At 49.6% G+C, this 16,323-nt stretch overlaps 1 pseudogene; it reads left to right on the top strand.

The window, feature by feature from the left end:
- Nucleotides 1-986: 986 nt before the first annotated feature.
- Nucleotides 987-1,368, top strand: LOC110255561 (large ribosomal subunit protein P1 pseudogene; annotated as a pseudogene).
- The last annotated feature ends 14,955 nt before the right edge of the window (nucleotides 1,369-16,323 follow it).

The following is a 16,323-nucleotide window of genomic DNA, read 5'->3' as shown; positions in this document are numbered from 1 at the left end:
ACTGACCTGGCAGAGGCACTAGGTGGAGCCATAGTGCCAAGGAAAGACCCATTTGCCCTGCCCATCACCACCCCACCTGAACTGCAGAGGGCAGTGAGAACCCACAAATCTGGGATAAGGCTGCGACAGCAGGTCCAGAGGGCCCAGCTGCTCCGACCTGGGTCCCCTTGGGGTCTAGAAGGCTGGCGTGAGAGAGGTTGTTTAACGCGCCCCAGGAGCCTCTGACCCTGCCCAGAGTGGGAGATAGCGGATCCTGCGGTGGGATGAAGCTTCGAGGCAGCGGCAGAGGGCAGGAGCTGCCACTAGGGGACAACAGAACACTGATGTTGGAAGGGTGGGCTCTGTCTTCAAGGCTGGGAACAAGAGCTAAAGGTTCTTAAGGGCAACAGTGAGCAAAAGGCTTCCAGACAAGAGGGGCTTGCTTGCTTGCTCTCTTCCAGGGGGCTCAGAATGGGGAAAGACTCCAAATTTTTTTTTTTTTTTGTCTTTTTGCCTTTTTTCTAGGACTGCTCCCGCGGCATATGGAGGTTCCCAGGGGTCCAGTCAGCTGTAGCCGCCAGCCCACGCCAGAGCCACAGCAACGCCAGATCCGAGCCAAGTCTGCAACCTACACCACAGCTCACGCCGGGTCCTAACCCACTGAGCAAGGCCAGGGATCCAACCCGCAACCTCATGGTTCCTAGTCGGACTCGTTAACCACTGTGCCATGACAGGAACTCCGAGACTCCAGCTTTTAAGATACATGTCCACAAGGTGTATTCTGGAACTGGGTTTACAGGAGCTGATGGGTTTTTTTCAAAACATTTTGGAAGCTAGTTGTTAAACACAGACACTGTTAAAACTTACAATAAAATTAATTATATTTTTTAGCTCTTTTCCTCAGCTGCCACTAAGGTGCTCGGTCCTTCAGAGGAAGCTAAGGCCACATTGGGGTGAGGCCCTCACCTCATCCGGTGACTAGCACTGCACCCGGCAGCCCCCACCTAGGATTCATTTGCACCATGACCTCTGTCTCCGAGCTCCCCTGCATCTACTCTGCCCTCATCCTTCACGATGATGAGGTGACAGTCAGGGAGGATAAGACCAATGCCCTCATTAAAGCAGCAGGTGTAAATGTTGAGCCATTCTGGCCAGGCTTGTTTGCAAAGGCTCTGGCCAATGTCAACATCCGGAGCCTCATATGCAATGTGGGGGCTGGTGGACCTGGCCCAGCAGCTGGTGCTGCACCAGCAGGAGGTTCTGTCTCAGCCACCACTGCTGCCCCCAGCTGAGGAGAAGAAAGCAAAAGCGAGAAAAGAATCTGAGGAGTCTGATGATGATATGGGCTTTGGTCTTTTTTTTTTTTTTTTTGTCTTTTTGTCTTTTTAGGGCCTCACCCGCGGTATATGGAGGTTCCCAGGCTAGGGGTTCAATCGGAGCTTCAGCCGCCGGCCTATACCAGGGATCCAAGCCACATCTGCAACCTACAGCACAGCTCACAGCAACACCAGATCCTTAACCCACTGAGCAAGGCCAGGGATCAAACCTGCAAACTCGTGGTTCCTAGTCGGATTCGTTAACCACTGAGCCATGATGGGAACCCTGGCTTTGGTCTTTTTGACTCAACTTCTATAACACATTCAATAAGATAAAGCTGAGCTCTTAAAAAAAAAAGTTAGTTATATTTTTTAAAGATAATAAATACCAAAAACTCATTGCTTTCTAATTATTATACTACAATCTATTATCTCTGCTTTTGAGGTTATTTAGGTTATTCAATCTGTATGGCTGGGATGCTGTACGACATTGTGCTTCTGTACACAGTAACAGTGACATTGCTGGCCTGAAATCGGTCACAGTGGCAGAATTTATACCATGTAAATCAGCAAATGCTACAATCAAGGAGGCTTCTTCTTCTTTTGGAGAGCAATTGTTAAGCATTTACCGGCACATCTTGTCTCCAGTTCTGTGATATCTTCTCCAGTACCAACCAGCCACTCTCACCATTGTCAGGCAGAGAATCTTCTTCAGAACAGGGAGGTGCAAGGCATGACCTTGACCTTTAGCACTGAGAAGACGTAATGACTCTACCCAGACATGCAGACATGGAAGAACTTACAACAGAGCCTGGAGTTTAAGAGAAGGACGGGAGTTCCCGTGGTGGCTCAATGGTTAATGAACCCAACTAGGATCCATGAGGATGCGGGTTCAGTCCCTGGCCTTGCTTAGAGGTTATGGATCCGGCGTTGCTGTGACCTGGGGTGTATGTCACAGACATGGCTTGGATCCTGCATTGCTGTGGCTGTGGTGTAGGTTGGCAGCTGTAGCTCCAATTTGACCCCTAGCCTGGGAACCTCCAGATGCCGCAGGTGCAGCCCTAAAAAGACCAAAAAAAATTAATAGTAATAATTAAAAAAGAAAAAATAAATTAAGGATGCTGGAGCAGGGCAGCATACTTCCCACTGTCAGCCCTTCTACTCCACACCCCCTGCTGGATGGGGAGCAGGTGAAGAAGAGATGTTTAGCCTGAAGAAAAGACACCATAGAGAAAACTGCTTTGCAAAATTTGAAGGGCTGGCTGTGAGAGATGGTTCAGATACAAGATATGGAATTAGGGTCAAGAAATACAGATTTGACTTAATATGAAGAAGAACCTCAACTGGGGCCATTCAGAGATAGTATGAGATGGCTCCTGAGTGCTACTTCCTTCCCAGTAGATAGGAAGGAAGACTCAAAAGAAACTGAAGACTCATACAAGAAGTCAACCAAACTCTTGCTGCTCAAAATGTGGTCCACAGGTCAGTGTCAGAGTGTCACCTGGGAAACAGGATCTCAGGCCCCATCCCAGGCCCCACCCCAGACCTACTGAATCAGAACATGCATGTGAATGAGATCTCCACGTAATCTGTAAGCACATGATAGTTTCGGAACCATTAAACTAAACTACCTTTTTGATGTCTTTGAGGAGGTTACTCACTACATTATTGCTTATAATAACATATTCTATGGAAATAATATAGCTATCTATAATTTGGGGAACTGGTTCATAAATTATAGTAAATCCATATGATAGAATAATTATTCACGCAATAAAAAGAATGAAATGACTTTAATATACTGGTAAGAATGAGATCCAAGCTATATTGTTACATAAAAAAAAGCAGTCATTCCTAAAATCAAAATTTGTTCTAGATCATCAATCAAACATTTAAAAATAAAAAGGAAGCTCTACAAGAATGAGAAGAGTCATAAAAGAAAAGACTGATGAGCTCAGAAATATAAAAACCACATATTTCTACTTGGCCAAAAAGCAAAACAAATGCTGTAGAAAAGCTTCAAGGGCAAATGACAGATTAGGAAAGTATTTGCAACATCATAGCAAGAGGTTATTTTAATAAATAAAGAGCTCCTACAAATCAATAAGAAAAGACTAACAATCTCATAGAAAAGCAAAGGATCTAAACATTTCATAGAAAAGGAAAGGCAAATAATGCTGTTAAACCTGTGAAAGAAGGCTCAGCTCATTCAGGATGCAAATTAGCACTACAACGAGACATTATTTTTACCTACATTGGCAAAGATCAAATAAGTTTCATGCTGTGGGAAAGGAAGGAAACTGGTACTCTGGTACGGTGGTATCTTTATGGAGGACTATTGGTGATAGCTCTCAAATTTAAAATGTACATACTCCTTGTAAGGGATTAACAGATGCACACTGCCATACATAAAAAAATAAGCAATAAGAATTCACTGCCATATATAAAAAAATAAGCAATAAGAAATTACTGCACAGGGAATAATAGTCAACATTTTGTAATAAACTATAATGGAAAATAATTGAAAAAAGAATATCTAAATTCTTATATATATGTATATGTAGAAATATCTATAACCATATCACTTTGCTGTACACCTGAAACTAATACAATATTGTAAATCAACTATACCTCAAAAAAAGAGAGAAATGTGCACACTCCTTGGTGCAAGTATTCCTGTAGATACACATACATAAAATGACATATATTCAAGAATACTCGTTAGGGAGTTCCCATTGTGGTGCAGTGGAAATGAATCCCACTAGTATCCATGAGGATGCAGGTTTGATCTCTGGCCTTGTTCAGTGGGTTAAGAATCCGGTGTTGCCATGAACTGCGGTATAGGTTGCAGATGTGGCTCGGATCCCAAGTTGCTGTGGCTGTGGCGTAGGCTGGCAGCTGCAGCTCTGATTGGATCCCTAGCCTGGGAACTTCCAAATGCTGTGGGTGCAGCCTTCCCCCCAGCCACCAAAAAAGAATACTTTTTAAATACCAGTTACAGTAGCAAAGAATGGGAAATAACCTGGCTGTGCCCTCATGGAGCTCTGGTTAGCTTGTCACGTGTGTGCAATAGAATACTATGAAGACATCCAAAATAATATAGCGTCTCTATAGGGACTGAAATGCAATAATCACCTACATATTTCTAATTAAAAAAAAATAGAGACTATCATGTGTAGGAAGTTCCCTTGTGGCGCAGTGAGTTAAGGATCTGGCATTGTCACTGCAGTGGCTCAGATTGTTGCTGGGGCACGGGTTTGATCCCTGGCCCCTGACTGTCCACGTGCTGTCGGCACAGCTAGGAAAAAAAAAAGAAGAAAGAATATTATGTGTAGTGTGTTGACATTTGTGTTAAAATATAAACTTTTATAGTCTCAGAAATCTCTGGAGTGATAACACAAGAGAAAAGTACCAGTGGGATCTGAGAAGGTAGTCAGGGTAGATGGGAGCTGAGTTTTTCAAATGATTTACCATTTTAAAATGCTTTAATTTAAAAACAAAATTTTTAAAAAAAGGTGTTGCCATTATGGCTCAGTGGTTAAGGAATCTGACTAGGTTGTGGGTTCGATCCCTGGCCTTGCTCAGTCGGTTAAGGATCCGGTGTTGCATGAGCTGTGGTGTGGTTCACAGACACGGCTTGGTTCCCGCGTGGCTGTGGCTGTGGTGTAGGCTGGTGGCTACAGCTCCGATTAAATCCCTAGCCTGGGAACCTCCATATGCCACAGGTGCAGCCCTAGAAAAGACAAAAAGAACCCCCCCCCAAAAAAATTTTAGGGCTGCATGTGCAACATATGAAAGTTCCTGGGCTAGGGGTCAAATTGGAACGGCAGCTGCCAGCCAGAGCCACAGAAACACCAGATCTGTCTTCATCTGCAACCTATGCTGCAGCTTGTGGCAACATCTGATCCTTAGCCCACTGAGCGAGGCCAGTGATCAAACTTGCATCCTCATGGATAGTGTGTCTGGTTCTTAACCCACTGAACCACAATGGGAATTCTGTAAAAAGCTTTAAACTTTAAAATAATTCATTCACAGGAAGATCTCCATGGTGCAAAAAAGCAGCCCCATCCTCTTCCCAGACTTGAGTGGATGGAGTGTCCTTGTGTCTGCCCTGTTCTTTTGCTCTTCTCTCCATAATTACTTTCTTTCCTTAAGGCTCATTCAAGGCTCTCCCTCCCTCCAGCCTATGGAAGCCACCTTCCCCCACCCCTCGATGATGAAGTGTAAATGGTGGGATCTGCAGCCCCCTTTTCCAGCTGCTCCGTGCACTATTTACTTTTCTACACGTTCCATTGGAGGTGTCTGCACTTCCTTATATCACCCAGAATGCCATTGGCCTTTGGTGATGTCACTTCTTACCCCCAACATCCGAGGATACTCATAGTCACACCACACAATGCAGTCTGTCATTGTACCCTGGCAGCGCTGCTGATTGGAGCGCTGGAAGATCCTAGAAGGTGGGGGCCTTAGGCTTCATTCATCTCTGTGCCCGCTCAGTGCTAAGAGCAGAGTGTGGTCTCCTGAAAGATGTCTTGAGTTCTCAGGTGATGGATGGCCATTCAACGTAGATAACAACACTGCTGTCTTCACTGCTCACCCTCATTTCACTGGCGCTTGGTCCTGGGTGACTGGAGGCATGGTTACTTTCCAGGCTGCAGGGACTTTGCAGCCTTTGCTGCAAAGACAGCAGCCGGCAGCTGGCCTCATCCCTAAGAGCTCAGAGCCCTGCACCTCCTCCCACTGCCATAGTCACTGTCCTTGGCTCCACCCACCCAGAGCCTTGGAAAGCACGGACATGGGCAGGCTGGTCTTTTTTCTCTAATCCTGCACTTCAGCCTCATCCCTACCTTAACCAATGATACACACATACTGAGGCTTCATTTTCCTTTGTGAATTTCACAAGTTCCAAGGAGCTTTCACCAAATATTTATGAAGTGCCCCCTATGTGTTGGACACCGGCAGGCATGTCAACTTCAAAGAATAGACAATAGGCAGATTCTGCTCTCAAGGAGCTTACAGTCTCTGAGGGAAAACAGTCACGTGAGCAAAATGAATATAATATTATTAGCACGGCGATGGAAAGATGCCCAGGGTGTTACGGGAATGCAGAGGAGGGGGACAACCCCAGCCTTGGAGGTGGTTGGAATAAGTGACAGTTTCCTGGTTCTATGACCCAGTCTGTGTGATAAATGAGAATCTGGGGCACCCAGCCCAGATGTTATAGCCACTCTTCTTTTTAGCCTGATACGCTTCATCACCCTTCTTTTGCAGCTGAGGAGCTGTCCAAGGTAGGGGAAGGAAAGCTGGTTTTGCTGAGGGGACAAGAGGAATGAAGAGAGGATACTTGTAGAATAGTTGTGTAGAGTCTAAGACCAGGAGGCACAGTAGCTTAGGGTTGGAAGCGGGTGGATGAGAGGGCTCTGGGGTAATTAAATCTTTATCAAGCATCCAGCTAGAAGTCATCCTACTCCCTTCCAGGAAAATTCTTCTCTCCAGTTGAGGCTCTGCCCTGTGGGTGCTCTCAAGAAAGGGGCCCCTGGGCAGGTGCATTCTAGGCTTGAGGCCCAGGTACAAGCTGGCCACTGTCCCTCCTCTCTCAGAGTCCAGAGGATGATGTAGCTTCTTCCTAGGATGCTCACTGAGGGTATTGGCTGGTCATCCACGGAAGGACCTGAACCCACAAGAGCAGGAGCTCTTGGCTGTACCATTTGTAGTCTTTGAAATGCATGCATTTCCTATGCTGGGGATGGGGGAGTGTGGGGGGCTTTATCAAGAGATTTTTATGACCTAGGACTTCCTCCCTGGGTTCTTTTCTGGAGGAAATGTGAAAACAAGGGAGGGTGAGGGCACCTTCTGTCCCACCCTCTGGGAGGGCTCAGCCTCAGGGCAGCTGGGGGGGAACCTTTTTTTTTTAGCTTTTAAAAAAAGCACCTAAAAAAGCACCTAGGCAGCATGTGGAGGTCCAAGCTAGGGGTCAAATCAGAGTTATAGCTGCCAGCCTATGCCACAGCCACAGCAACACAGGATCCGAGTCCAGCCTGTGACCTACACCACAGCTCACGGCAGCACCAGATCCTTAACCCACTGAGTGAGGGCAGGGATTGAACCTGCAACCTCATGGTTCCTAGTCAGATTCAGTTCCGCTGCACCATGATGGGAACTTCAGCCAGGGGGAACATTTAGACCCCCTCTGATTAGGGATCCATTTGCTTTGAGGCTGGCCCCACAGAGCCAGGAAGGGACTTCTTGAGTAAAAGCCTCCAAAGGCAGATTGATTCCCCAGGCCCAGAGACCAAGGTGGCAACTGCCAGCTGACCTTCCCTTCAAATTTAGACACTTGGGTTGCCGCAGTGAAGGGCAGGCTTTTCGAACACTCAGAGGGGCCAGGAGCCTCCTTTCAGCTGCCTGCATCTACCACTCCCCATCCAGGACTCCTCCCCAGATAAAAGGCTTCTTGTGCAAAAAACTCCCATCTGAAACCCTGGGAATCCTATAAGCCAACCGCATTAGCCACATGTCATAAATATTTATGCTCCTGCTGACGTGTGTCAGAGTGTATGTGGGCCTGCAGAGGAGGATCTGCTGATGGACACAAGGCAGATTTCAGCTCAGTGAAAGGAAGGACGTCTAACCCTGAGCACTGTCTGGGGCTCCCATGTGTGGTGAACTTGGGTCTCTGGACTGGACTGGACTGGGCAGAGACGGAGTGGCCATCATCAGGGATGCTGTAGCCAGAGCTCCGAATAGGATGAAAAGGAGAAATCTACAAAGCCCTCAGTCTACTCCAGCGTCCAGAGGCTGTGATTCTGTAGCCTATAAATGGTCACTGTGGTTTCCAGTTAATGACACACGGAGGCCCAGAATTCAAGCTCCACATGCCCAGCACTGAGAAAGTGCCTTCATAGAGGTCATCTCATTCTGCCCTCCAGGATGCCCCAAGGTTGGTACCAGCCACTCTCTCAGCTCACAGAAGAGGAGAATGAGACTCAGAATGGTGACAGGATGTGTCTGAAAGCAGCAGGGCTGAGATTCAAATTCAAGGTCTTGGCTCCAAGACCAGTGCTTTTGCCTCTGTGACACAGCTGCCTGCCCAGTCAACCCCCCAGCCCCCCAGCCCATGTCATGCAATGTCATGACCCCATCTGCAGGGGGTGTGCCTTGCACTTTGGCCATGGCCATGTGCTGCAGATGGGGTGGGGGTGGAGGGTTTGAAGACAGGGTGAGGGCACTGTGCTTTGTGTGACTCAGCCGATCGGACACCCTGATTGGGAGCACAGCAGGTGGGAGGGTTTCAAGGCTGGACTCTGTGCTTACCTGTCGGGGTCAGCTGGTGACCCCCAGTGAAGTCTCCAAACATGGCCCAGATAGGAGGCCGGGAGCAATCCCCTCCTGTCTCTCCAGAGTAGGATAGCCCAGCATAGCATGAAGGGGTGACATGGGGTGTTTAGAGCCTCCTCACCTCCATAAGGCCTCTCAAAGCCCCCACCCCCAGTAAGCCCAATTCAGTGGCTGCTGGAGCCACTCACCAGAGTTCAAGAGAGCCAATGGCTTCACGTTTCTATTATGCTTTCAAGGACTTCATGCTGTTAGCATGAAACACAGTTACGTTTAGGAAACTGACACGGTTACAAATCAGGGCTCCCCACCCCGGATCTTACCAGCACACCACTGCATGCGAGAACAAAGTACCACCAAGCTTTAAGAGAAGATCCTGAAGTTTCCGCTGTGCTGCAGTGAGTTAGGACTCCGACTGCCGAAGCTTGGTTTATTGCAAGGTGCGGGTTTGATCCCTGGCCCAGTGCAGTGGGTTAAAGGATCTGGCATTGCCACAGCTGTCGCTTGGACTCAATCCCTGGTCTGGAAACTTGCATATGCTGCAGGTGCAGCCACTAGAGAGAGAGAAGGAGAGGGAGAATGTTCCCAACCAACTTCCTTAAGGACCTCCTAGAAGGAACCCTGGGCCCACTGGCACCTGCTCTCATGGCATCCTGCACATGTTCTTGAAAATTCGTGTATTTGTATAAAAATTGAGGTTTCTGTTGAGAATAAGACACATTTTAATTACATACCTATGAATATTTTATAAGAGTGTTTAAAAATCAAAAGACTGTCTTCTTGCTAGACAGCTAGACGGCAGGCTCCTTGAACGCAGCGGCCTTGCTCCCTAGCAAAGCCCAGGCACTCAGCCACTGGGTGTTCAAGAACTGCTTGTGGAATGAATGAAGGAGCACCCAGTCCTGTCTGGCTACTGCTGCCACCATCCACTGGGCTCCCCCTACTGTGGAACCAGGAGGACTTGGGTTAGGCTGACTCTGTCTCTTGTCTTTTTGTTTGTTTGTTTCTTTGTTTAGGGCTACACCTGTGGCATATGGAAGGTCCCAGGCTCGGGGTCGAATAAGAGCTGCAGCTGCCAGCCTATACCACAGCCACAGCAATGCCAGATCCAAGCTGAGTCAGTGAACTGCACCGCAGCTCATGGCAACGTGGGATCCTTAACGCACTGAGCAAGGCTAGGGATTGAACCTGCGTCCTCATGAATACTAGTCAAGTTCTTAACCCGCTGAGCCACAGTGGGAAATCCATGTCTTCTTCTTTTTTTTTTTTTTCCTCTCATTTTTGGCTGGCCCATGGCATATGGAGTTCCCAGCCAGGGATCAGATCTGCAGCCACAGCTGTGGCAACTCTGGATCCTTAACCCACTGGACCAGGGCAGGGATCGAACCTGCGTCCCAGTGCTCCCAAAATGCCACCAATCCCACTGTGCCACAGCAGGAACTTCTGCCCTTTGTCTTATGATCTTGAATCCTTGCTGAAAGTCTCAGAGCTTCTGCATACTCTGCTGTTGTCCTGCAAAATGGACCCAGAAGCTGGCCTGCCTCCCCTGCAGGGCTGTTACGAGGAGTGAGTAAGAGCAGCCCTCTGTAGGCCTCGGTCAGCCCGTGGAGGAGCCCGTTCCCAACAAGCAGGGCAGCAGGACCTGACCTTAGCCCTCTCCCTCCTCTCCCCAGCACCTACCCTCCCTCTGGCCGGGGCTGCCTCCTCCCCATATCCAGGGCCCCCTTTGTGCCTCCCCTCCCTTTACCTGGAATAGCCCCCGTTCACCAATCCAACTCCGCGCATCACCCAGGAATCCACCTTTTCCATGGTGACTTCTCTTGACACCTTCCGTCCTCGTCTCCTCCTTCCAAAAAGCCTTAGTAATATTTTTGAGGTTACTGTACCGTCTCTGGCTGCTTGATCGTGGACTGTCTTTATCTCTTCATGTCAGTCCGGGCGCCTGAAGGCAGCGGTGAGTCTTCTAGTTTCAGAGCATCTCTCCCAGCGCCAGGCCCAGAACCAGGCACACTTGTGGGAGGAGGCAAACGGAGGCGCTGGCTTCTCCCAGGGGTCCCTAGCCTGCCAGGCATTGGGCCAGGGAGGGGAAATGAGCTCAGAGAGGCTGAGGAGACAGACAATAAGAAGCAATTCTAATGCCAGGTGACAAGGCTGTGATAAGGTAGGCACTGGGTTCTTGGGAGCACAAAGGAAGGCGATGACAGTCTGTGCCCGGGGAGGAGGGTCGGATGTGGATGGGAGAGAAAGGAGAGGGAGGGAGGGAGGGAAGAGGGAACTCTTTAAGGAATGGAAGTGTGATGGAGAGAAAGGGACATTTTCTCATCTTTGCCTCTTGTAGACTGGAAGGGGAAAGGGGGCCTTGTCCCTGATTGATGAGCTGCTAAACCTGCTTCCTAGAAAGCTGCAGCCCATGTGGAGGCAAGGCTGCTGGGAGATTCCTGAGACCCTCTTCCCACTGGAAGATGCGGGGGATGCTCCCTCTGAGGATCTGATCTACCCAGAATTGGCTGGGGTGGCTGAGGGGCAGCAGCTCAGGGGGCTTGCTCCTTGCTCTCCTGGCATGGCCTCCCTGCCCTCTGGCAGTGCTGGCTTGAAGGCCCTGGAGAGCCTGGAGAGCCCCGACAGACTCAGTGCAGGAAGGTGGCAGCTCCTCAAGGCCAGATCCTGCCAGGGCCAGTGGGGGATGAGGGTGATCTCTCTAAGGTGAGACGTGTTCGGTGTGATGGGACGCTGTCAGGGTCTAGAGGCCATAGTCCTGGGTTTGAAGCCTCGCTCTTCCATTTGCTAGGCGTGTGACCCTGAGAAAGTCACTTTCCCTCTCTAAGCTCCAAGTCTTCATCAGAAAGGGCTGCACACTGACCCACCTCAGCAGGACCTGTGAGGCTAAATGAGGTGCCCTCTGTGAGGGCACCTGGCATGGAGCACTGTACCCCATGCAGACTCCGTTAAGTGGTTACTCATTCACACCCAAGATGAGCACTGCTCACCACCTGTGGCCCCATCACCGTCTCTCCATTGCCACCAACTTTTTGGTTTTCTTTTTAGGGCTGCACCTGTGGCATATAGAAACTCCTAGGCTAGGGGTTGAATTAGACCTGCAGCTGCCAGCTTATGCCACAGCCACAGCAACAATGGTCCCAGCTACATCTGCGACCTACACTACAGCTTGTGTCAATGCTGAATCCTTAACCCACTGAACGAGGCCAGGGACCAAACCCGCATCCTCATGGAGACTAGTTGGGTTCTTCATCTGCTGAGACACAATGGGAACACCCTGGCTGACTTTCTAAAGGTCTGGCCCCAGGGGTCCCCCAGAGCATGAGATGGGCCCTCTGATGGTCCCCCTGTAAGTCTGGGCTGGCAGATGCAATATTGCCCTGAGGCATGGGGCCTCCTTGGTCTCTGGTACCTGCCAGGCGATAGCGTCCAGAAAGCTTTGTGCAGGTTTGCCTAGGAAGCTGCCCAGCCTATCAGCTGGTACCAGCAAGGCCGCCCTGAGTGTGCTGGGGTCTGTGGCTTCTTGGCCTAGGACCTAGGGGAACATACATGGCCCTGAGAGAGGTGTGGTTGGCAGGGGAGAGCGACAGGGAGTCAGGAGCTTTGGAGGACCCAGAGGAGGTCACCCCACCTCCACACCACAGAAGGTATCCAGGACAGCCAACAGCAGGACATGGAGATGCCAGCCCTCTCCCATCCTTACCAGGGACCCCTCTGGAAGACCTGGGATGTACACAGCTGCCCGAGATGCCTGCCTCTGCTGCTCCCAACTCAGAATCTGGGCAGCCACCCCAGCCAGGAAATTTTAATTCCAGTTCAGATAACCTGTTAGATGGTTATCTAGTCCTAGCCCTCACCTTACGAACAAGGAAAATGAAAGCCAGGGAGGCTGAGTGACTCGCTCAGGTGTACAGAGCTGCCTGGTGTCAGAGCTGTGGTGGTCAGGGCGATAGCCCTTGTCTCTTAGCTGGAGGGCGTAGCCTCAGAAAGCTGCCTCATTCAGGCCACACAGGCTGCAGGCATGAAGCTAAGCCAGACACACCAGGAGTGAGGCTCTCACAAGACAGTGGCCTGGGCCTCTATTTACCTGTGTAGCCCAGGCACCTAGAACTCTGCCTGAGCACATAGTAGGTGGTCACTGAACATTCAACTAATGAATAAGTGACAGAGCGACAGCTAAGATCCTTGAAGGACGCAGATGACATTCAAATCAGGAGAGTCTGGGGAAGTTTTAAGAAAGGGACTACTTAAAAGGGTGTGGCAGGGGAGTTCCCATTGTGGCTCAGCAGTAAGGACCTAACTAGTATCCTTGAGGATGCAGGTTTGATCCCTGGCCTCGCTCAGTGGGTTAAGGATCTGGCGCTGCCACAAGCTATGGTGAAGTTTGCAGACGTGGCTCGGATCTGGTGTTGCTGCGGCTGTGGCAGTGGCAGCTCCGATGAGAGCCCTACCTAGCCTGGGAACTTCCATATGCCACAAGTGTGGCCCTAAAATGAAAAAAAAAAAAGACTCTGGCAAGGTATGTGGAACCGTCGAATGTGGTCTAGGAGAGGGGGCTCTGATGGCCCCTAACCCAGAGGGGCGAAGGGGGAAGCTACAGGTTGTCAGCAGAACAGGGAAGGAGAGGCATGTGGAGAACACCGCCTAGAGAGGGGCTGGGACTTAAGTTGAGGAATTAGCCAGATTGAGGTAGCCCTGCAGAGAGGGGCCGGGAGTCAACACCCCTTCCCAGGGCTGTCCCTGCTCTCTGACCCCCTGCTGGGGCTCCCCTGGGCCAACCCGCAGGAAGCCCCGGTGGGGCAGAGATCCCAGGGGAGAAAGGCAGCAGGGCAAGTGGAATGTGGAAAGGCTCCCATTCCAACCACTGGAACGTGGCCCCTCTGGGACTGGAGACGGCCTTTCCTTCCCAAGTTGCTCTCGCTTCTCCTGTGACCCCACAGGAGCCCGAGGCTCTCCTGGGAATTCAGCCTACGGGCTCTCAGCTGCTCTCTCTTCCTGGTGGGGTTCAGGAGCTGCCCCCAGAGTTTCTAGCCCCCCACCCCCAGCCCTACCTTGGTGGGGTTACAAGCTTCTGCCCTTCGTCACTTCTGCTACCCTTAAGTCAGGGCTTCTCAGACTTGGTACCGGGGACATTTGGGACCAGATCATTCTTGGCGAGGGGGCTGTTTGTAGGATGTTTAACAGCATCCCTGGCCTCTACCCACTAGATGCCCATAACAAGGCCAGATGCCTCCCCTGCACTTCCAGGGGTGACAACCAAAGACATAGGCCCGATATCGCCAAATGCCCCTGAGGCAAAATCCACTCCAGTTGAGAACCACTGCCTCTTTCTTGGGCAGACACCTGGGCCCAACCCTGCCTTTTATACTGAAAGCGAAAACACCCTCTTTCCTGGCTTCCTAGGTACTCATCAGAGCTCTCCATTTAAAATCCAGTCAGTTACACAATTAGCACACGCAAACACAGCCATTTGCAGGCATCAGCAGGCAGTAATTTTTAGAAAAAGAGATACGCAAGAATATATACATATACAATGGGAAGCTGTTTAAATACAGATAGGGTGTATTTATTTATTCCTCACCTTGTTTCGAAATGGATTTAAGGCAGCTTAAAGTAAATTAAAACAAGTGAGGGGAAATGAGACAAAGGGAAAATAAGAGCGTGCATTTTAGATGGAGGTTCGTAACCAAATGCACGAAATGAAGGATTCTGCGCTTGCTAAAGATGGGCCATAAATTTAGCTCTGTGCTCTCGGTACTCAACTCGAAAAGGGAAGCAGAACCAGGGACAGGGTTCCTGGGGAGCTTTCCAGCACCAGGACCCCCAGCTTAGCTTCCCTGATGCCTGCTTTCCCACGGTGACCAGGGCTGGCAGCACCTGCTCCAGGTGGTGGGGATGAGCTGTCATGAACCCAACGCGTATCCATGAGGATGCGGGTTCGATCCCTGGCCTCTCAGTGGATTAAGGATCTGGCACTGCTGTGAGCTGGAGTGTAGATCACAGATATGACTTGAATCTGGTGTAGCTGGGGCTGTGGCATAGGCTGGCAGCTGCAGCTCTGATTCGACTTCTAGCCTGGGAACCTCCGTATGCTGCAGGTGCAGCCCTAAAAAGACAAAAGACAAAAAAAAAAAAAAAAAATTAGGTATTTTGTTTATATTGGATTTTTGCATTAATTTGGATCTTTAAAATTATTACAGTAAATATTATTCACCTTGATGACTGAGGGGTTTTTTGGTACCCTATTAAACTGCATGCCTGGAGCAAAGTATCTTACTCACCTCGCTTTATCCTGACTTCCAGACGGCCTGACCCTGACCATCACCTCCATTCCCTCACTTGACCGCAGTTTCCTCGTCCTGTGGGAAGAAATAGCCATCCTTTCTCTGCCCTGATACAGGGCTGAAATGAGAACCAAGGGGAGAAGACCCCCAGGGGGCTGTTTCTTCTAAGAATCATCCCAAATACTCTTGGACTTGACAATCGTCCCCCTGCCACACCAGCAAGGATTATCATCCCATGTTACAGGTGGAGAAACTGAGATTCAGGGTCAAAGTTACTCACCCAAGGTCATGCCACCAGAGTGGACTCATGGTTCAAGGCTTTCTCCAACACCCTGCTTCTTGGTCCTCGGCTCCTTGGGTCCTGCTGGAGAGCACGGGTCTGGTGGCTTGGGTGGCTCTGGTCCTTGATCACTCCTCTCTTCAGGAATCTGAAAGCCGCCTTCTCACGTTGCCTCAGCAGGCTCTGAAAGCCAATCCTATACAATCTGCTGTAGAAGCAAATGGACTCTATGGAGAAAACATAAGATGTTGTGAGTTAATAAGGTAAGAGTTTAATATGCTTTTCTCGCCTACCCTCAGCCTCCACCTTAAACAAGCTAGCAAGTGTTCACAGTTGGTCTTTAAGTAATTTAGGGAAGGCATTTGAAATTCCTGTCTGCCCTGCTCCCCAACCAGTGATGGTTCTTGTCACCGGCTAACAGCATTTAAAATATTTACAGCCCTTTCTTTACCCTGGGGTGTATCAGAATAAATCATTGTTACCACCAATAAATCAAAAATTAATCTCCAAAAAGCTCTATGCCTGTCTTATCCCTCAAATAGCAAGTAGCAGAATCCATCCAAGCAATGTGGCATCGACAGAATTGGTGTTTCCCCAGCATCCCCAGGGAGGAGGTGAATTGCAGGCAAAGAGAGCAGGAGCCCCACACTGCCCCCTGGTGGAGATGCCCCGGGGCTAGAGACCCAGCCCTGAGATTGGGACTGAAGTTGGGGGGGGGGGGGTTCACTGACCTTGACCCCTGGCTCCTCAGCCCTAATTATCATCCCAAATCTTCCCAGATTCCCAGTTCTCTTTCATCCTGAAAAGGCCTCTTTCACCCTGTAAAAAGTACCTCTTTCCTCCCTATTTTTTCCTCATTATTTTCTTTCCCTCCATTAAGACATCCCTCCTCTCATCATCTCAGTCCCTCTCTTTTCTTTCTCATCCAACTCCGTCCTTAAACTCTACTGATTTTTTTTCTCTTCTTTTTCCTTTGCCACTCCTTTGAAAGCTCCCTCTCACCTTTCTTCCACTTTTCTCTCTTGCCTTGGAATTCGGGGTAGAAGAGTTAGAAATCCGGCATATACACCCTGTGCCCAGTATTCTTCAAGGGTGGAGTAAGTTTCAGTGAAGTAGGAGGCGACATCTCTGT

This window comes from Sus scrofa, chromosome 9 (assembly GCF_054392235.1).
Source record: "Sus scrofa isolate SSC_HxYL_T2T_F1_AM1 chromosome 9, Sscrofa_HxYL_maternal_Yorkshire_Landrace_v2.0, whole genome shotgun sequence".
In the NCBI taxonomy this organism is placed as follows: domain Eukaryota; kingdom Metazoa; phylum Chordata; class Mammalia; order Artiodactyla; family Suidae; genus Sus; species Sus scrofa.
The sequence above is the reverse complement of the archived record's forward strand: the minus strand, read 5'-3'. Positions and strand labels throughout refer to the sequence as shown.